The following is a 23,166-nucleotide window of genomic DNA, read 5'->3' as shown; positions in this document are numbered from 1 at the left end:
TTTCAATTTACGGATTTATAGAAAAATAAGTTATTTTTCATTTTCAGTAGAAGGTTATAATACTTCTCCATCCCACATCTTCCAACAAGCACATATGCCATCCTTTTAGAAAAAACAGCTACCTTTGTGTACACCAGACATTACCCACACCCAACCAACACATTGGATTTGCCCACCCACAATTCATCTGTACACATCCAGAAAGTGCTTGAGATTTGAAAAAGCTATGCTGGCAGGTTACCACCAAGCCAGGAGCTCCTTTCAGGTTTCTGAGTGCTGACAGTGGTGTAATGAGGAACACACAGCAGATAACTGGATATAACACACTCTCTTGAAAGAGCCCTGTTGGTTTAATTCTCTATTTTATTTCATCTTGGGTTGTGTGACTTTTGAGAATTGTTTTGGTTTTTTAGCTGAGAATGGCTCCATTCAAACATACAAATGAAACAAAGCAAATAACCTAAACATTTCACAAAAATGCAGGTTCTGGGAAAAGAAGGCACTACCTCTAGCAATTACAGAACTTAAGTATCTGTCTACAACAGGGTGCTATTTAACAAAAATATTTCATTCCTAGAAAAGAAACCACCATGCAAATTGTATTTTAAAGATGCTCCTCTACAGTTTTGTTAAAAATATTGCTGTATCTATTCATTGTCATCTGTTATCATGACAATCTAAAAATCAATATAGGATCATACAAAAAAAAGTATTTCCTTCAGAGTCTTCTAAAACTTTAGAAGTTAATAAATTTTCAAAAAATCCCAAACTTTTCATTTTCAAAATTGTGTTACCAACCTTAAACAATTTGTTTCTAAAAGCTAAGATTAATATACCAGTATATTGGTTTTCATTTACAAAGACTTATGTTCTTCTTCAAAATACAGTATCAAGATCAGGACTCTTTAAAAAGGCTCAAAACCAGAAGACAATAAGAATCTAATATTTGTATTTTTGTAGTCATATCATCTTAAATCAAAAATCATTTAGAGGAAGGATGGGGCAGACTTGTGGTTTTTGAATGCAGAAGATTGTATGATTTATTGGAATTTTACAGTAAATCAGGTAGTACTGTCAATGCAAAGTACTTATTTTATAGGACCACTTTATACTAATTTAATTTAAATAAATATTGATTTATACTAAAATTCCATAGAATCTTCTTTTATTCATACACTACATGAACGCAAGTTTGGTGAGCAAACACTTAATGTAATAACAGCTGCACCAGGCCAGGCAAAGTGTCCTTCTACTTCACTATTTCATCAATAACAAACAAAAATCCAGTTATAACTCTCTTCTACTAAACAAAAGTGAACAGTAATTCTTCTCCTTGACCTTGCAACTACAGGATTTTTAAATTAGCTGAGAGCACTAATTTGGCTCATGTAGTGCTTTTTATAGTGTAAGAGTCAAGTACAACAATACTATCAGAATACAATTTATGTTTTGACCATACACCTTTTAAGACTGGTGGAACCAGACTGCTTTTTCAAGGCTTTTCTGGAGAACATTCTCTATCCCTTTACTGGGATTGATTAATAACACTGCTGTATCTACTCTTTCTCGTTAAGTAGCTCTATCTACCCTTTTTCATGCTCTTCCCTAAAGTTAGAGGTTATGCTTTTACTAGTTTACCTTAACAAAACAGGACAGAATTGCCTAGAGGGCTCATGACAGAAATTCTGAAACAGACAGTGCATATTAATATAAAGCCTGTTACTAAAGAAAGCAAAGATGTTGTTCTTTGCTGCTCTAACAGCTGAAGACTTAAAATAACAGATATATTCCATATAGTAGATATCCCAGACTTCAGCACATTTTATCCAAGTAACAGATTTGTGAACCTGCCATTATTTCTTATTTTCCAAATACAAAATAGTCCTAGTCACATCAAGTTGTCCTTATCTATGGTATTAGAAGCTCCTGGCCTAAATTCAATGGCATTTGTTTAAATTCAAAATAAGTGTAAAGATTTTCATTCTGGAAGCTGTACGCTTGTTCTAAAGCTGCCTTTGTCAAAACCCAGGAAAGTATCATGTCCTTTGTGGGAGGGAGACCAACATTACCTGCATAATAGAACACAACAATTGTCCTTAAAAACAGGCCTTAGAATCTTTGCTGACAAAACCATCATTGGATAGTATTAGTCTAAGACAATCTGGTTGGTAATATATCTCTTTTCAAAGTTTCAGGTTTTAATAAAATTGTGGAAAAACTACTGGACAAAGAACTCTCAGCTGTTAGAATCCTCAGGTTTTCTTGCTCAAGAAGCAACGGGTCTGTGTTGTTTGTTCTGTTTTTCGCATTTGCCTAAAAGGGGGTTTTTTGTTTGTTTTTTTTCCCCACATTTTCAACTCTGTTTCAACATGTTAACAAAGCCACTGTTAGGGAGTACAGATAAGTGACTTATTATAAAATATAGTGATATGGTTAACATCTTTATCTGTGTTTCAAACCCATCTAAATATAACAGCTAAGCATGCGGTATGTATACTCATCGTATGACAACAAAAAGATGAAGGAAAGCTGAACAACACATTCCTAATAAGACCAAACTAATGACCCAGAAAGCATATGAGAAAGTCCCTCTGAGAGTCTTTTTTTATTCAATCTGCAATACTTGATTTTGATGTGATAATAGCTGTTTCAAGCAATTATCACAGTGCTCCAGTTCAGTTTTTTAGATCATAAGCCAGTAAAGATGACTCCCATTAAATACAGAGCTATAGTAAACATAACTTGAAGAGTGAAGTTTTTAAGCATGTTTTGTCAGTAACTCCAAAGTCTGTATTAGCTACCTGTTGAATTCTGGATGAAATTTAAGAGATTGGATCTGCTTGTCCAAGTACTACATCACTTGGGATCTGCATTTTTCCCCCATTACAAGAGGTTCCCTTCAGTAACTTGAATTCTTTTGATGAATATATATAATCTTTCATGAGCTAGCCAGCCCAGGCATTTTCCAAAACCAGGTGATTTAAAATTTCCATATCATATAAGCGGGTTAGCAGGTCTAACACACACAGAAATACATTTTCAGGATCCTTACCTCCTGTAATAAAAAATAATTACATAGTATATTTTCTCTCTTATATAGGACAATACTACAGTAAGACCATGCACAGATAATAACAGAAGATTTTTTTCAACCACAGGTAAAAAAGGTTATTAAGAAATTGGCAGAAAAAAAAAAATCTTAACTCATTTCAGCTCAAATTAAGAAAAGAGGAAAACATAAGATGGTTGCACTCTAAGACTGTAAAAATGTTTATCTACTTACAACATTTGTATGTAGGATTAAATTCTGCTTCTCTCTAACCTTTCAATCCTAATATTTTTCAAGATTTAGTCAGCATCCTTTTACCTATTAGTATAGAGACATTAACTCTTCAAGGGATTAACAGAACCCAGGTTTACCCAAATTTTACAGGCACAGAAAAATCTAGAGGTCTTTTAGTGAGTCAAAAAGCAGTTTACCTTCGTTTCAAACACGATACTGCCACCTAGTTGACAACCTAATGAACTATGCTGTTCTCGATGCACCACAACTACAGCTAAAGCCATGGAATAAAAATTAAATCGCTTCCTAAAGACATGTTTGTGCAAGGACTAAGGTATCAGAAGCAATGGGAGCTCCAAATAACCTCTTCATCCAGTAGAAGTACCTGGCAGCACAAAGCAAGCAGCAACTGCAGTTTTGAGTACTCATTTGCAACATGTCACTTGCTGCAAAAAGAGCAGATGTATTCAGGTAGCATTCAGATGTGGTAGTTGCTACTTGTTTGTAGTTACAGTTGTGAAATAACTATACCAAGTGTAAAACAAGGAAATAATAAGACTCAATACCATCAAGTAAGGGATCAGTCCAAAATAATATAATATTAACATTAAACAGATTTACGCTGAGGAATGTATTGAGGAAAAGCATACCCATATGTGAGAAATCTAAAGATCTGTGAAATTTAGTTTTATCAATTAAAGAAGGCTGTCTGCTACGGAAGCATCATTCAGAACCATGTTGAGCTGTGGAGTGTTTCTTACATGACAGACTCATTAAGGGGAATAAATGGCTCTCTTGGCTAAATCTAATCCAAAAGATTAGGGACATGGCAGCAGGAGGAGCAAACACAATCTCCTGTGTCAGGAAGTTCAGGCACTACGATATTTAATTTCTTTCCAACATTTTGGAAGTACCTATTTTATATTCAGAAAGAACTGATTTGCCTGAAGGCTGGTTTGTTGGTTGTTTTTTTTTTTTTCTTCTTCTCTCTTCTTTTAAATGTGTCTGACAAGAAGCACTACTTTTTCCTCTACAAACCATTCCTCAACACAACTTACACTAACATTACTATTAAATATTTGGGGATCCCTATGGTAGAGCTTCAAAAGGAAAGAAATTATTATCTCAATGCAGCATAATATGATAAGAAAATTGTTTCTTTTCTGCCTAAGCATCATAGATAATGTCGATATTGGTGAAAAAGATTCCTGTCTCATCATTAGAACAATTTCCGAATCCTACATACGTGCATCCTGCTATAGGTTAGTGTAAGGATGTCTCTGCAGCACCAGGTTTGGAACAGCTCCCACAGGAGGTTAGGAACGGCAGAAGGCAAGGAGCAGCCTTGTACCAGGACACAGAGTTTTACATCTCTTCCCCATGTCACAGCATCCCCAAAACTCCAGAACAGCACAGGCCACAGACACCAGGCAGATGTTCTTCCCCTTCTTTGGGTACCCAGTCTAATACATGATCAACAGGTACGGGATTTTTTCAGGACACAAGACAGAATGCATGATGTTTCTGTAAAGATGCATTAGAAGACCATAATTACATGGCATAGTGATAAAAACTTGAATGCAAAAGGCATAAGAAACCAAAGCAGCAAAGTCTTTTAAGATGACACATAAATATACTGAAGATGTTATTTTTAGAGCTTTTTTCATGTTAGCCTCTACCATGAACACAAGAGACAATGTGACTGAGATCTTAATAGAAATACTCTGTAAATATGGATGTTTTACATATTTGTTCAAATTCCTAAGTGAAAGACAAGATGTAAACTTTCCTATTGCGGATAAATTTTGCAACTTGAAGCACTCTACTATCGGCTACACGTTTAGCTATTTTTTTCAGCTAAAAATTATCACCATGGCTATAGCGACATGCAACCGGCACTGGGGTGTCAGAGGGAACTAAACCAGAAAAGACACCATGGTTTCAAACCAGGAACACTTCTCTGTAGTTACCTGTAGGCTGAAACACACTGGAAGTCAGACACAAGCAATGCAATAAGCATCAAATAAACTAAGTGAGGGTATGCATGCAAGTGCAAGGAGACACACACAGGAAAAGGAGAAGAAACTCTCCTGTACTTTTTTGTCCATCTGGATTCAGAACAGACTTGGAAAAGGTGGCACTGACAGAAAAGATTCAACAGGTCTTAACGTATTTTCCTCACAGACCTGTAGCATGGTGAAATTGTTCTTATGCTGAGAGGCAAGCAGCCTGGCTAGAAGTTTAAATAAGTACTCCCTGACTTTGGATGGGGCACTGCATAAACAAATCCATATGAAAAGCAAGAGACTAAGCGCTACATAATAAAAATTAGGAAAGACACCACTCTCTCTGGGACAGGCCTGAGATTATTACCAGTGCTGTGGCCTCCCAGGCCCAGCTGGAAAACTGCCTTTTTTTAAAAAAAAACAAAACAAAACAACCAACCTTGTTTTCCCCCAATTCTACCAGAGCAGAGGCAGGTTACTCTCCAGCAGGAACAGCTACCCTGCAGGCAGCACCGAGACCGCCCCCAGCCTGCCCCGTTCTCCGGGCAGCGGGCCGGGGCTCCACGGTGCCCCTTCCGTCCCCCCCCCCGGCACCGCCTTCCCGCCAACGCCAACGGCCGCCCTCGCGCCGGGGCGGGGCCGCTCTCCTCAGGGGCCGGGGGCAGAGCACGCTGGTTTATAAACCAGGTGTTTTACTGTGTTAGCGATACGTATGCGCACAAGTACGGAAATGCAGTTAATATACCCCCGAATCCTTTACTCTGCCCTCTAGTGACACCACGCATAAATTCATTTTTGAGGTGAACGGGACCCAAAAGGTACTTTGTTTTTCAAAGTCATATCTGGTACTTTTTTCCTCATCTCATACATCCCGCTAGGTAGTTCTGAAGTGGATGACTATTCTCCCGTAAGTTTGTACTACTTTTCCCCAGAGTTTTTTTGGCACAATAGATTAGATTTGTCTATTTGATTTCGTTTAAACCATGACAATATTACTTGATTTAACAGCTAGTTAAAGCACACACATCACTAAGGAGAAGGTGATTTGACTTTTGGGAGGTATACAGCCCAAGGTTGTAGGAACACGCATGAAAAAGAAAATGCTTTATATCAAAATCAACATTTCCAAACCACTTAAGTTAAAAAAGTTGTTGTTTTTTTGTTTATTTTTTTAAAATGAGATACCTGAAATAATACATGCTTGGTACTAAAAAGATAAGCAGAATGATGATGCTCAGAACTATAGCCTTAGTCGGTCCAAATAATTTCTCACCCAAAACCTTCGTTTTCTTGGCTAGGCGGCTTCATCAGCACAGGGTCCCAGAGCAATATTCTTAGACAGGCTGATTCCAGTGATCCTGGAAACCTGCAGTGACACTGACCCCTCTGAATGCTTCCTATGCCTCTGTAACCGTGATCTCCTTTCTAATGCATGATCAAGTGAGTCCTCATTAACCTTACCGGGTAGCACCACAGAGTGCTGGGGTTTCGATGTATCACAAATGGATCCTTACAGACCTACTGCAACAAAAATCCTCAGCCAACACACACAAGGCTTAAGCTAGTGGAGCAGTTGAGCGGTAGGTTGGTTGAGAACGTATTTTCCCCATAGGTCTTCATGGCTGTTTTAAGTATTACTGGATGACTACTGGAAATATACAACTGGAATATATTATCTGTTCAGGAAGATCTGCCAGTGAGTTTTCACTTTTCAATGAAATTGACCCTTTATGTACACAAATACTTAGTTCAACCTTCAACTGAAGAATCTTAGTATTTAGAACTCAAACTTACTCTCACTCCCACTGACTTCAAGATAAAAAGAGCCAGGTAACACAACAAGCATAGCATGTTAAATGCAACTGAATCATTTAAAGATAATACAAAATTGCTTGTCCATCCAGCAAATTTTTTTCTAATAGCATTATATAAAGAACCACCACAAAATTTTAAAGTTTAATTAAGAAAAGCTTCAAAATGGTATGTTATTATTCATTACTTATGTAGTAACCACAGTGTCAGTTTATGACTTTACCAACTAAGTAGTTCTCTGAAAAACTTAACATTCATTTTCATAATTATCTTCGTATCATTAATAAATCAATGCTGAATTGCTGCATGGAAGAAGACCTAGATGTAAGAGGACGAAAGGGGATACAAAGTCACACAACTCAGGCAAAGCATAATAGGAGTATAATGTGAAAATGAGCACTATAAGGAAAAGGTATGCAGGAACTTATTTATCAAGGATTTACATTTAACATGGAATGCGAGCCGAAGTCATCTAATAACTGACTATTAAGGTCTATTACTTTTGCTTGATCAGACTTGAAAGTGGCAAAAAGAAATGGGATAATGAACATGAGAAATAAATAGGTTTCCAGTAACTATTTCATTTCCTGGAAAAGGGGAATGGAATGATCTAAGTGACTTGCAGAAATAGATGTCCTATCTTAAGAGAAAAAAAAACCCATAGATTTGAAGGTCATATAGGAACCTTTTTCACTTATTTTTCTCTCTATGCTAAAATTCAAATATAAATGTACAAAAAAAAAAAATCTTTGCTTTTGACTCGAAATTGTTTGCATTTCACCTGGATTACTCTCTTCAACAACAGCATGAACTTTCATGAAAGCATCATTTCTATAAATTGTATAGTGCAAGTGTCTTTCAATAAAGTTCACAGCAAATAATTATGTATATTTAATGTTACACATAAATCACATTTTATGGAAAGATAACATAGTAACTGTGGAATGAGTTGCTTCGCCCCCCGCCCCGAAATCCTATGACTTACTTGGCAAAAACTGAAATATTTGAAACAATGACACCTGGAAACGTAATATTTTCCAAAGCACAATTCAGAAAGCATTCTTTTGCAGAAGTTTTGAAATATGTAGTCTCAATCTACTAGACGAGGACATAATTTGGACTGTCACCAGTAACATGAGATTTATTCCTGTCAAGGCCACAGTTGGAAGCTAAAAAACGATTTGAGCAGAGGACTGACCTTCTTACTGAAGTTTATAGACAGTGCTACAAATGAACACCAGATTAGTATATATTGCCTATGGCAGCTGTTGGAAATCATAGCATTTGCGATTCAGCACTGCACTCCAATCTTGGAAATACATTTGGTAGTCTAAGTAGATTAACATACTAAGCAAACCTTTATCATCGCTCTAACGATTTTCACTAGGAATTCTGATAGTGTTATTCATCTAAATTTATACTTAATAAAATCCCTTTTTGAAGAAAAGTCAAATCATTTTTAAAATACTTCTAACGAAGCCTCTGTATAACTAGTATCTTCAGATGTCATCTCAAATCCGCATGCATCTTTATTGTAAATACCTGCTTTAGTTCATGTGCACATTTTTTAAATATGGTGTATACTTGATAAAGAAACATGCCAATCAAATTCTATGTTTCAATAAATGCCTTTTCGCTCTCAGCAGATGTTATTGCTAGACTTAACCCAAATTCAGTTAATTTACACTTAGAACCGACAATATTACTATTAACATGAGATATTTAATAAAATAGTAATGTAACATTTATTCAGCAATTTTGGAATCCATCAAATTGTATTTCTAGAAAATAATAATTATAGTTACATCAGTTTGTGTTGTGTGTGGGGGGGTTGTTTTGGTTTGGTTTTGGTTTTTTTAAAGTTCTTTATGTACAAACTTATCCCTATACTCTGGGGTAACTTGGACATAGTACGCTGAAGTGAAAACATTGTGTTTTCACTTTAAGTTATTTTAAAAATAGAGCATGGAGCTACAAATACAATTGGTATTTTTTATTTCTATTAATATCACTACTATCCAAAATAGTAATATGAAATAATTTGGGTATTTGTGCTCTGTGTCAAAAGAACATGTTGTAGATTACCTGTGTATTTTTAAGTGACCAGGCACATTGGGACTAGCAACACTTTAAAGAGGAAACTTCTGTCTGAAACTTCAGCGGTAGTGCCAATGCCGCACAGAATGTGGTTGGTCCGCTATCAGTTATATGGCTATGATGATTCAGGGATTATGTTCAACTCACAGTCTCAATTGCTGTTCTAATAAGACGACGTCCTTGCTAGTCTGACAATTTCAATCCAGAAGGAAAATAGCAATAACTTTTAAGATTAAAAATGGGTAACAGCCAGATATGCTTCCAAACTTTATATATTAAATAATATTTCCACATTCTCTAAGTTATGCTCTGATAGGAGTTTCCCATGTAACTAAGAAATATACTGAGACTGTATTTAATGCTGAGATTGAAGATTCATATTCCCAGTATGGAAGCAGCATAAAATAATCTGGACTACAGCTTGCTTTAATGTGTTCTACAAGTAATGAGATATGGTGAAGCTATCCAAGAAGAAAAATGGGAACAGTCCTCCTATTTGGCTTGTGTTTACAAAACTTTATTGATGGTTCCATTCATAATCATTTTTGTATAAATCTTTAATATGATCAGACCAATGCATCTGGAAGGAATATTCCATTCCAGATGGACTACAGCAAGTGGACTGTTCTTCAGCCTTTCACATTTTTTTGTGTCAAGCTCTCAGAACCACAACAGAACATTTGTCCCCAAACATTTTTGGTATGTTCTTCCAAGTTGTTAATTATTGCAGTTAGACTGCTGCTTTTTAATTCAGCATCAGTCTTTCTGTGATGGCTTTCAACTAAGATGAGTTTACAAGAAATGTGTCTAGAGAAGAAAATATTGAAACACTTTAAGACTGAAATACTGCAAACAAGATCTACCAGAGACATTAAAAGAACTAACTACTGGGATTCATTTCTGAAAATAAGTAATACAGCTGCATACAAATATCAAAACAGTAAGAGAGAAAAACCAGGAATACAGTCCTGAAAGACACACTGCTCTTCTCATAGAGCACTCTTGTTGGAATCAATGGTTCTTATAGATGATAAAACATAACTGCTGAGACATTATGTTGCACATGGTATGGAAGCAAAGATAAAAGAAAATATTCACTTAATGGAGAGAATACTTTTTTCTTCAAAGAGAGGTATTTAAGAGTCAAAAAGTCATGCCTTTGGTTTGGCATAAAGGGAAGGAATTATTTGTTCAGAATTTACCAAAGGGGGTTGAATTTAGCCTCTGTTCTCATTTTGGCTTTGCAAAACTGAGACTGTGTCTGCAGGTACCACAGTTACTCTGGCTACAGTACCCCCTCATATTCGAGACAGCCCAGATGAATAAAACTATCATATTACAGCGTAGGCACGCCTTGTCTTGTGCAATGGACCTTCATGCAGTTGTTCTCCCTCTGCCAACTCTTTCACCATGGCAAATTCATTTTTCCAGCCAGATTGACTCTTACTCGCATGGCACACCACCAGGATGGGAAAACACACAGTTTGGGATCCTTGAAGGAGTTCAGTGGTACCTATGGCCAGGCACCCCAAATCACGAGGTTTCCTCAGAAGCTGCCGCCTCCCACAGCCACAAGCTGCTACACAAGGTCTTGCCCTGGGCTGGCAGGCGCTGCTGGACATCACCCGCTGTAGTGGCTGGGCACAGAGATGCAGCCCCTGAGGCAGCAGTGCCTTGCCCTGGGCAAGGGGGCAGCCAGCTCGCTCTGAGCCAGACCCCTGCATGGGGCTGGGGCTCCTGACTCACAGGAATTCAGGACTCCTGCTTTCTGCCAACCTCAGCGCCAGAGTCCCAATTCTCTTCCTCCCACGTTAAATGGGTCTGTAGATCTTCCGACACAATATTTGTTACTTTTGCTCAAACCAGGGGGTGGGACAAGGGATGCGAAAGAGGGAAATTAATTTCTTTCCATCACCCCTGTGTACCAAAACAATGTTTTTGGCTTCCTGTATTTGATTTTTAAATCCTTTCAGATTCTATGGTCTCAAACCTTTCCAAAAAGCTTTATGTGTTAGGTTTCCTTTATCCTTAGAGCAGCTGTATTTTCATTGCTTCTTGCTCTGGATATCTCCCCATTTTCTGAATTGTGCCACAATCAGACAAACCAACCAAGTAGTGATGGCTAATAAAGCTCAGTTGTTCTGACTGTTGCAGAAGCAGTCCTGATCAAGAAATCAATTAAATGTATTACTTACTTACCCTTTAGCTTTTCACTATCAATGACACTATTCACAAGTTAAAGTTAGGTGCACAATCAACTGCTTTGCTGAACACTCACCACCAAAAAAAGATTAAAGCCCTGAAACGTCTGCTATAAGTAACTGAGATTCTTCCCCCCGGCTTGCTTTTTTTTTTTTTTTTTTTTTTTTTTAAATCTGAACTGCCTCCTAAAGGGAACATTAACACAATCTCATAGTTTTCTTCCTTACATTAAGGACATAAACCGCACTCACACTGAGTGTACCATCAGCTCGTGCCTCACTCGTGCAGAGTGTGCTGTTTTACAAAAAAAAAACAAAACCAAAAACAAAACAAAAAACCCCAAAAAAACAAAAACAAGCCACTTATGTACATATAATGAAGTCTGTTTTAAGACAAGAAAATAATTTCTAGTACTGTAATTCTGAGCATCTCTCAAATACCCATTTCCAATATCTTAAAATAACTTATTGACCTGGTTCTTCAGTTATAAAACTCTGCTCAAATATACTCCTACCATAACAAAATGGTATCAGATTCAAAATTATTTTTAAATAAAAGTAAGAAAATATCTTTCTTCTGTATTTAGCTCAAATAAAAAGGATGATGTTTTGACCACATAAGAACCCACAAATGCTACAAAGGTATGTGAAATCAATCACAATTCTTCCTTAACATCTTCTGGCATTTTTTAAAAAGGGTGTGGGGTGTTTACAGGGTTTGTTTAAACATACTTTTTTTGTTGTTATTAAAAGAAAACCAAAACTAGCAAGTACTATCAAATTCAACAGATGTCTTCAGTGGGAACAGCATCAGACCTAAAATTAGCACATACTGACATCTGAAAGACATAAAAAGACTCGAGTCTCTTTCAATTTTGTTTTTCATAATTGTATTACACAAAATAAGCTGGTGTAAGAGATTGGGGGGATGGGGAGAATCAGAGACTCTTTGGCTGACTGGATGTGTTACATTAATTTCTTAATATGTGAAGGAGTGGATTACCCCTCTAACAGCGATGGGAAATTAGTTTCTTTATTTCTTCATTAAGACTGTGGGAGGGAAATTAATTTTCTACTCTGGTTTTCAAAATTAATTGAATATATCTTTATTAAAGTGATAAATATATACACATACTTTTTGGTTGAAAGAATTCTCTAAATTAATCCTAAACAGACATTTTCAAAGCAATTTGGTAACACATGGTTATTTTTTTTGTTTCATTTTCTGATGTTATAAAAATATTGAAAAAATGGCTCATATAAACCCAATGTAACAAAGCTGCTTATAGAAAAAAGTATCTGAAAACAGTTTTTCTAGAGTAATTTTTGTAGTATTAGTTAAATAGCATATTGTTTAGTCTTCATTTCTTCCTACTCTGACTGTATTGTTTTTGTACCTATGTTCTTGCAGCTTGTAATGCGTACCTAGGTGTCTATGCTTTCAAACATATAGGTATATTCACCAAAAAATGTTTTTTGATTGCTCTAACAAGAAACCATAGTTTTTAAAGCATCATTCACTTAGTTTGAAGCATGAGGCAAAGTATCTTGAGGTGTCTAGATATATTCATGTGTGTATTGGAGGAATTACAGCGCATCTCAAAGTTACTCACTTAACTTCCTATGCATTCAGTGTTTTTATATCTGTTTGTATTGTAAATGTATTTCATATGGTGTACTTCCACCATTGCATCATTATATTTTTATTTACATTCTTTAGTACTCTTGTATGCAAAGTCAACCACCTCAAAGTAAGCTTATGCCAATGATATTTTTATTTAGCCTTCTATTGCTTAAATAGTATATTCTTTTTATCTAACATCTTTCTTACTCAAAAAAGAAGTCATAAGCATTTTTCTGGAGAACGTGGACATTCAAGCATTGGGAAAAAACTACTGATTGCAATAGTGACTTTCCCATCTCCTGGTATCTTCAGATGAAGACTGGATGCCTTAGCAAACAGCATGCTTTGGCCAAACATAAGCTCTGGACTGAATACAAGAATACCACAGTAGAATCCAAGAGCTTATAACATAAGGAAAATTAGATTTGTCAGTCCTTTAGAACCATCAAGTCCTTCATGCGCTTTTGGCCTAGAGGCTCAAAAGAGTAAGAAAATCCATAACAGAGCCTCCTACAACTTAATTTTCCTCACGTACCTCAAATTCATTAAACACAGAATACAATTTCTCATCCGTTGTTCAATGACAATTAAAAGTCTATGCTACTTTATGGGGCCTCTGTCTCCCTGTACAAATAAGTAATCATGCCCCAAACTGTATCAATATAGACACAGGTTATTTTAATTTCACCTTTTTTAGTTTTTAAACTTAAATGGCCAACTTTGCAACTTCTATTATCTTTCACATGAGTTACTGTATTATTCTTTTCTTAAAGAAAAATCTAAGAAATAAATCAGAAGACAATTATTTCTGAAGTTGCACTGCAGTTACTATAAACCCAAACTCAAACTGTAACCTCTGCCACTGATTTCCAAGTGAAAGCCACCAATTTCTCTGTTTAGTAAGACCTGTAACTGTTTGACAGTCTTGATTACCAAAAAAATGCTTTGTTGTATAAAATAAAAAAAAAAAAAAAATCCATGAATGCAGAGGGCCAAACTACCTTTGTAATCCTTGAAAAACAATGGCCTTTAAGAGGATTGTCCTAAATAATCACTTCGAACTTACAAATTATTTTCAACCTGAAAATAATATTTATTTATTTATTTAAAAGCTTGTAAATTTTTGCATTCATTTTCTAGGTTCAAAAAAATCCAAACACAACATTATTCCCCAAGATATACACCAAAGACAGAAAAAGATCTACACCATCAGTGGTGATTCATCTTTGCAGAAGTTCAAGTCACCTCCTTTTTATAGGCTCCACCTTAATTTATGTTAATAGAATTCTGGTGAGTTCTTATGAGTTTATTCTCATTGTAAGAGAAGAAGAAAAAGTGGAATACAAGTAAGTAATTAAACAATGGGGGGAAATTACAGTTGATCTCCTTACTAGGAAGTTCTTGTTTGGTCAAACAAATAACATTTTAATTATAGACACACAGAGTATAGGAATTAAATATGCAAAGTTTATATCGAACAAAAGCAAGACTGTCCCAAAAGCATTCACACATCATGATTCAACCTACTTGTTTAATTCATTCCATTGGAATAGTTCTTCTCTTTCATAACTGCCAACAAAGTTGCAAAATGCAACCAAGAGGAAGAAGCAGAAAAAGTTCTTCACTTGTTTAGATAATGTATTGCTTGATTAGTAGCTTGTTAAAAAATCTGAGTGAGTCCACACAGCATCTTTGTTAATACATTAACCATAATTTGCAAAAACAAAATAAGATAAGATTTGTTCTTTGCCCAGAGAAACAATTTAACTTTAATGCATAGAGAAGTAAAAACAAACTTCAACTCTACCTCCCCCTGTTAGGGGAACTTAAAGAAGCAGAACAAAAGGAAGTCTGGATAAAAATTAAGTAGCAGACAAGATCTCAACTACCTGAGGAAACGAGTCAATGGTGAAATAATCAAAGAAACCATCACCAAAAATCCTCTTCCTTAGGGAAGAAAATCTATGATCTACCCCATAATTAAAATGGCAGAGTGGAGCCCCTTCCAATGGTGTAACATTTATCAAAATTTAAAGTCTGATAGGCTTTTACCAATATTGCTGTTTTAATTGCCTCATGCATTCATGGAAGAGGTTGTTGAGGACTCTGCAATCCTCCATGTCACACAAACTCCTTCTGTCACAGCTCCAACAAAACCACATTACTCTCCTCTCCCAGGAATTTTTTTTTTTAATTAAAAAAATGCTCCCCAAGATCAAGAAGCAAGGAAACTCCACAAGACTTTTCATATCCAACTATACAATCTCCAGACAGAAAAAGAGAAAAGAAAAAAAAAAAGAATTTTATAGAAAGCATCCTCAAAACATCTTGAGCCAAGACTCAGTAACCTTTTCCAATACACCACAAAAGCTCTGCATGAATGGGACAACTTAAGACTATGTTTATCATCCTTGCCACAGTACAGATTGTTAGCCTGCACACCCATAAGTCGGGTAAGAATGGCATCATAAGAATGCTGTGAATATTTAGAATACAAGACCAATGCCCAGACTTCTGATCCAAACTCATCTATTTCCTTCTTACTCATATGAATTTCCCCTTCAGTACTGGCAGCACAGTTACAGGTGCCACAACGGCTGTGCAGAATACTACCCGGTGTTTGTGAGCCACTTCAATGATTTAAGGGATCTGCAATATCATTTATCCAGCAGTTTCTCCATAGCAAAGTTGTTCATCCATGTTCTTTTTCCCAAGCTAAAGCAGAATTCAAGTAATTGCTTGCTTACCTGCCTAGGATAATATAGATTACGTCCCTGAGAAGGAACGCTCACCAAGCATTAAAGTGTTTGGCATCCACTGTGAAATATTTTGCCTTTGTTGTAAATGTCAAGAATTGTACATACACCTGAGATGCAGTCACTAAAACCGTTCTGTTGGAAGCAAAGTGGCGTTTTGGGGTCCACAAAGCAAAAAGAGCTAGAAGAATTCATACCAGTACTCCTCACTGGACCTCTCTTTGTAGAGAGACTGCTTACCTAAATTTTCTCTGTATTTTCTTAGGCAGAGAGACTATTTAGGCAGCTTGTCATTACTAATCTTGGTAACATTTTCAGAAAAATCTTTGCTTCTCTCTAGCTTACAAATATTTTTAGAATCAGCTTTTAGACCATAGCAAAGAATAACAGCATCCTCAACAGAACTGCGCTGGCTCTACCTCACACGTGGCATTCTCTCATTTGGATTAAAAACCTGAAATCTCTCACCGATTGCTTCCTCAAACTCAATAAAATTCACTTTGCTCTTGATCTGGCTGTAATGTGCTAGACCATTTTCCAGAAACCGTAAACATAAAAAGAACAGCAAATTACAATATGCAGGGAAAAAAAATACAGGTTAACACCACTGCCTATAAAATCAGTAATCATGAAAAACAGTAAAAATTTGATCTATTATCAACCCTAACAATCATTACTTCTGCTTGGATAAAAGCACCTCAAATAAGCACCTCACCCAATTAAAGCTGGCTTCTACTCACTAGTGGAATTAAGTTGAATTTTTAAGATTACATGTCTAAAGAAAACTTAAAAATCCCTTTCTCACCTTAAGTCTTCAAGCAACCCTCCCACAATCACAAACGAGTTCCTTGTAGATCAACCAAATACATACCAAATAGAAACTGACTGTAACACAGCAACAAAGTTTATAAATATATCTCCACAGCTACCAAAGTAAATGCAAAGTATAACAGAAACATCAATATCTATTGCATTTATGCACGTCAGAAGCCTGCAACTGAGCAAAATTAAAACATCAAAGCTGTCAATCTGGTGTTACATTACTTCATCTACAAGTAACTCAAAAGCTCAATTTTGTTGGAAAATTAAACCTTTTCAAGACACATTTTATACAGCTTTGTCTTGTATACTTTGATAACAGATTCTCAGCAGGAACATCCAGAACTCTAAGTGAAAGTAGAGCTGCAGGAGTAAGCTGAAATGCCACCAGAGAGCTCCCTCTAGTGTAAGCAAGAAGAGGAAATAATTTAAGTCCAAGATACCAACTGTACAGAGAAATGTTACCGAGATGAAAAAGGTAATGCAACAGAAATAGTTAAGGAGCTAAATATTAACCCCAGATCTTAGAAAGCTGAGATGAGGTTGAAGCATCAGGGCTTTTGCTCTACTAGAAGCAGACAGTATCACAGAATCACAGGATGGCTGAGGTTGGAAGGGACCACTGGAGGTTCGTCACCTGGTCCACCACCCCCACCCACCCCCCCAAGCAGGACCACCTACAGCCAGTTGCCCAGGACCCTGTCCAGACACCTTCTGAATATCTCCAAGGATGGAGATGCCACAACATCCCTGGGCAACCTGCGCCAGTGCTCGGTCACCCCCTCAGTAAAAAGGTGTTTCCTTACGCTCAGGAGGAACCTCCTGTGTTTCAGCTTGCACCCATTGCCTCTTGTCCTGTCGCTGGGCACTGCTGAAGAGAGTCTGGCTCCATCTTCTTTACATCCTCCCTTCAAATATTTGTACACATCAATGAGATTTCCCTGCCCCTTGAGGCCAAGAACTTTTGTTCCTGCCTAGTGACCTTAAACACCAAAACCAAACAGGATGATTTTGCTAGTTGAAAAGTAGCTCACCAAAACAAGACAAAACTGTATCAAGAAAAGCCAGAAGCAGATTTTCATCACACTGCCAGAAGGTTTTGACATGAGTTTTTTTTACCTTGTGTATATTTGGGAGCGCATTGTTTTAAATGAACCACTTTATGCTGACAGTTTTCCACAGACCATTTCCTGGAATTCTCACGTCAGGACACATACGTACAAGTCTCACAACATACTAGTCTTTCCAATGACAAAAAAGTTCAGCCTTATTAAACTTGCTGCATCTAAAACTATTCTGAGCAACTGACAACACAGAATTTTAATCCTATTAGGTGAGCAGCATTCTCTGTGCCTTCAGTGGGAGCTGACAGCACTCAGCAGCTGGGAGCACCGGGCCATTACTGAAATCAGAGTGGGTGTTTGCTTCCCCATCAGCATTGGTAACATTTCCATTCCCTTTCAAATATTGAAGACATAGGCAACTATTTGTGAAATTGAGCCCCGTGAAGCTTTTACTGACCCTCTGTAAGCATTTTTAGTTGAATAACTTTCCCGTAAAGATTAGTATGCTGACAATAACAAACTTTGTTAATTGGATGTATAATTACTTTTGTTCTTTATGTGCTATTACAAGTGTCTACCATTATTTCTGAGCAGTAAAAATTATCTCAACAGCTTAGTGGTTAATAACCAAATACTCAAATTAGGTGTAGGCATTTTTTTTTTTTTTTCCAAATGTTTAGGAAGAATCCTGCCTCATTCTGAAACTTAACAACTGACATTGATCTATGAACCTGTCCTTAAAATCCTAGTTATTTTGCTATTAAAAACCTTTTTTTTTTTTTTTTTCATGTGTTTCTTACTTTTCCCCCTACACTGCCAGGGGGTATTTGTAGCAATTTGTGCCAGCATTATTTTTATTTTTTTTCCAGTTAGAAAAATCACTAACACTCCTCTGAAGGAAAGAAGCAATAACCTCAGCTGAAGTTAGTTTATCAGCTAAATTCAACCTCTTAATTCCAAAAAATCTCATGACCAACACTCAGAAGACTTTTATCATGTCTTGTGGGGATGAAGTGATAGCCTTAACTAAAAACAAAGCAATGTGCGTATCAGAAATGTAAGCCCATTTAAAATACACTTAAAATTCTATTGTTGCAGCATTACAATAGTAATCTTGATTACAAATAAAGATTTAATTGATGATGGTTTGCCAAACAACATAATATCATTTATCATGTCTTTTATGAGATCAACCAATACAGTTGGAAAACCAGGCGTTTCTACAGGAAGGTATAAGGGACACTACAGGGTACACAAAAAATTAACTCTTTTCCACGTATGACCTGGTCTAAAATAACCCTTCCCTACAGCATATACTATGCGGAACAGGGTAACAGGTTTATCCAAGATTCTGATATGGTTCACTTTTTTGTTGAAGTGCTTATTGCTGAATGCGATAGTCAAAGCCCTTTGTTTGATGTTAACTGTACAAAACCAATAATTAAAAACTAAGTTATGTTGGATAACCTTTAGTAAAAAAGCATTAATTCTAAATCAAGCTACCTGGACAGAAATTTAGTTAACAAACATGAGAACTTCAAATAGTTTTGTATAAAGGACAAATCTATACCATATGATTCAGGACATCAAATAAACCATTACAAAGAACAAATCAGATGCACACTGTTCCAAAGTCCATGATGAGAGGGGTCATTCTCAATTATACATTTGTGTCATTTTCATTATTCAAATGCTTAAAAGTTCTATCCACAGTTTATCATATCAATTGATAAATACTACAAGAGAAGCTGAACAATAACTACAAGAAGTTTAATACTCAAATTATAGTAGGATGTATTTGCATATTGGGGTGAGATAAAGGGTGATACTTTTCATGATTCTGTATCAAACAATCAAAAGAAAATCCTCAATAACATGATATGAATGGGACACTGCTACACAAGGAATTAGATGCATTCCTGACCCAAAGTCCTCCTCATCAGAAATCAGTAAAGCATATTATCTTTTACTATACTAAAATGAATACACCACTATTAATTTGAAGCAAAGTAATCACTTTATGCAGAATAATTGGTGCATAGACATCTTAGATTGATATCCTCGTCTTGTGAGGAGATACGTAGTTCTGGTTCAACTCAACAGCATCATAATTAATTTCTCCAACAATATTTTACCAAACATCACTGTAATGAGTGAAGTTTTAAAATACAGGTAAATAAGCATACCAGTTAGTACAGCCAATAAATTAGAGATATTTTTAGAAATATGAATTTATATTCATCCAATGTTAAAAGTGATTTAAATCCATTTCCTATTTTTCACCTCTCAGAATATCTCTAATTACTTATCTACTATATTGTTTACAGTTATTTATCAAAAAGGTTGAGGAAAATAACATCTTTACTGATGGTTCCATGCTTCTGAGCTTCTTCATCACATAGCTTGCTAATCAAGGCTATTTTACCTGAAAAAATACTTCACAAGTAGGAAAGTAACATGCAAAAGCTATTCATTGTTCTGCCATGCTGAAAACTGCATATACACAGGAGATATTCTATTTATCCTAAGCACTTGCTGCACCCTCTTTTTCTTATATTTATCTTTTCTGTGATCTGTATAAGGAACCACAACTGAAGCACACTTTTAGTCATTACCTACAGCATAACCCTAAACTTCTAGTATTTCCTTATATAATAATTAGCTTAAGCTGTGTACACTGTTGTCTTTACACCTGCTCCTGTAATGCTGCTTTAAACAGCAAACTTGAGTCTTAGGGTTGGGACAGCAAAAATTCAGGTATAGTTCAGAAACAGGGGTGGCTCCTACCTTGGGAATAATGGAGTCGATCCACACCTGATGGCGGGTGGGGATAAACCTTGCTGAGTCTTTCTTTGTTGTTCTGCCTCAATAAGGATATGTCATGACAGCATAACACAAGAAAGGTTTACCTCATTAATACAAGAAGGAACTAGACGACTCATGCACACTTGTTACCACATTTACCATTACCAGCTTCTCACTCGTTTTTCTGTAGAGACTAACATAAAAACATGTTAGAGTTTTCACACATCTGTGTACCCATATAGTAGCCCTCAGCAAGGATTTCACTGACAATCCTCAAGATCACAGAGATGGGCACGTGGGAATGCAGGCTGAGCTCAGAGAGGGGGCACACAGGACAAAATTAGAGTCTTTTCCAAAGTAAACACGACCCTTTCCTGTTTTCCAGTGTATAACAACTTAATCTTTTCTTATTACATCTCAATAAGAAATAAGCTATACTGTTTATGTTCTGTGTGGTATGGTTTTGAAAAACCTCCACCACACACGCACAAGCACCCATGCACACACAGACAGAAGACACAGATTTTCTGCCAAGGTCTACACAGGCAAAAACATTTGAGTAACCGTTGGTAAATGTTAAAGATCTGAGGCCCTTTCCCATCGGAGTTCGACTGCATTGCTCCCTTTCCCATCGGAGTTCGACTGCATTGCTCCTCCAGCTTCAGAGCAGCGGTGAGGTCCAGCGGGGAGTTCGGATGGGGATGATCTGTTTCTCAGTCCACACCTGGAGCCTTCTCCTCTGATGCAGGCAGGGCTGGGCCCAGGGGCCACTCTTGCCCTGAGGATAGCGGGATCCACATCCACTCCCCACATGGCATACCTAAGCAATTCTAAAATCTTTTTCCCTCTCTCTTAATAATGATCTGCAAAGGTGGCACAACACAATGGAAATTTACCTGCTGTTTGTACAACAGAGGTTCCTCATACAAGGTTGTTGTTATGACACATAAAAGATTTCCATGTACACATGCGGGTGCTTTACTTGAAGACACCCCAGAGCCCTTGCACATTCATGGCCTTGCACTGTAGCTCTCAGCAGCTCTTTCGCTGGTTGACACCACCCTCACAGAGACAGTCATGTAGGAACTCAGGGTGAGGGCTGAGTAAAGGTACACAGGAAGAAGTTCTAAGATCCTTTACAAAGTAATGGCAGTTTCTCCTGTTTTCCAACATGTAGCAACTAAGTATCCTTGTCTCCTTAGCATTATCTAGATAATAAACAATCTCTGCTGCTCTTTTCCTACACAATATTATCTTAGTCCTCCACTGCGTTATAAACACACACAATCATACTACAAAGTTGTCTGTTGAGATCTCCACCAGCTAAAAAGCATTAGAACCACCCCAGCTTGTAAGTTACATATTCACTAAGCACCTCTTAACTGCAGTGTGCTGGTGTCATAAAGTAATTATTTAACTACAGTCATCGTTCCTCCAAACAGTTTTCCTTATTTCACACATCAGAAGTTTCTGTTTTTCTCTGGAGAATATCTGATCACTTCCATCAGCGGTATCGCTCATTCTACTCTTTCCTGCTTCCGTACATACAAGTCACTCCAGCACTTAAATAAATAATACAATCCAGAGTCACTGCAGGAGACATGCTAACACAGACACAAATCACTTTCGGTCCCTGTATTTCCTGGTAGCAAAATCATTCCACTCATGTGTCTCAAGAGTTTCTTTGGTGTGCAGTTTTTAACCCAACCTATCCCAAAATTCTTCACATATCTGATGTTACCAGCACACTGTGTTAAATGCATTCTCAACCTCACCTTTTAAAAGGCTTTTCAAATACCAGTTTTTGTCCTTTGTAAGCACCATACCTGGTTTGGGAAAACACTCCTAAAGCAAATGTGAAGTACTCAACTGCTTCTCTCTTGTCTCTTAGAGAAGCCAAAAGACACAGACTGATGTGCTTGAACCCAGCCTCCGTGCCAGGCTGCTCCTCTGCGCTGGGAAGGAGAGTGAAGGGAGGCCCCAGCGCAGGCGTGTGCTAGTGGAGACCAGCCTCACGCATCTCAGGGAACCACAGCCGCCACTCTCTAGCCCTTAAGGTTAAGGTTTACATTAAGGTTTGTCTTCACCGATAAAAAAAAATAACCCAACCAAAACACCAAACCACAACAAACCTGCCAAAGTTATTTTCACCTGTGCAAAACCTATGCCGGTCCTTTTCCCCCTCCGGCTAGAAAAGCTTGGTGGAGACAAACACTCTAGTTTGCTGTTAGGCAAGTAATTAACTATGGAAAAGCAGCTAGTTAAAAGGTACACACACCACCTCACCCCTGTTAGGGAGGCACCACCTCTCCACAGCTTCTGCTCAGCAGACACCCTACCATTAGACAAGAGCTTTACTTTCGGGGAATAAAAAGCCAAACCAGGTTTTCAGCATCATGATTAACCCAGGAGGGGGAAAAAAGTCAGATTTAACAGCAAAAGGTGTTCACAGAAGACAAAAGGACTGCTACCTTGTCCTCAGCGGGATCCTGGGGGTGAGCTGAGGAGACTGCCAGGTTTCTGGAAACGAAGCCCAGGCCGGCGCCCGAGGGAGAGCCCCAGCACCACCACCACCACCGCCGCCGCTGCTGCCTCGGCTCCCGCTCCGGCCGTCCCGGCGCTCCCGCCCGACCCCCTTTTCCCTCAGGTTCGAGGCGCGTTTCCGCCCCCCGCCCCAGGGAGGCCGCGGCCCGCCGGTG

The 23,166-nt window shown here is 37.5% G+C and overlaps 1 protein-coding gene across 1 annotated transcript in view; it reads right to left on the bottom strand.

The window, feature by feature from the left end:
• CCDC73 (coiled-coil domain containing 73) overlaps positions 1–23,107 on the bottom strand; it is an 86,554-nt gene extending 63,447 nt beyond the window's left edge. The window contains exon 1 of the mRNA XM_030039520.1: positions 22,939–23,107. The gene's annotated coding sequence lies outside the window, so the exon portion shown is untranslated. The remainder of the gene's footprint in view (positions 1–22,938) is intronic.
• Positions 23,108–23,166: the final 59 nt, after the last annotated feature.

The sequence above is a fragment of the Aquila chrysaetos genome, chromosome 16, assembly GCF_900496995.4.
Source record: "Aquila chrysaetos chrysaetos chromosome 16, bAquChr1.4, whole genome shotgun sequence".
Taxonomy (NCBI): Eukaryota; Metazoa; Chordata; class Aves; order Accipitriformes; family Accipitridae; genus Aquila; species Aquila chrysaetos.
The sequence above is the reverse complement of the archived record's forward strand: the minus strand, read 5'-3'. Positions and strand labels throughout refer to the sequence as shown.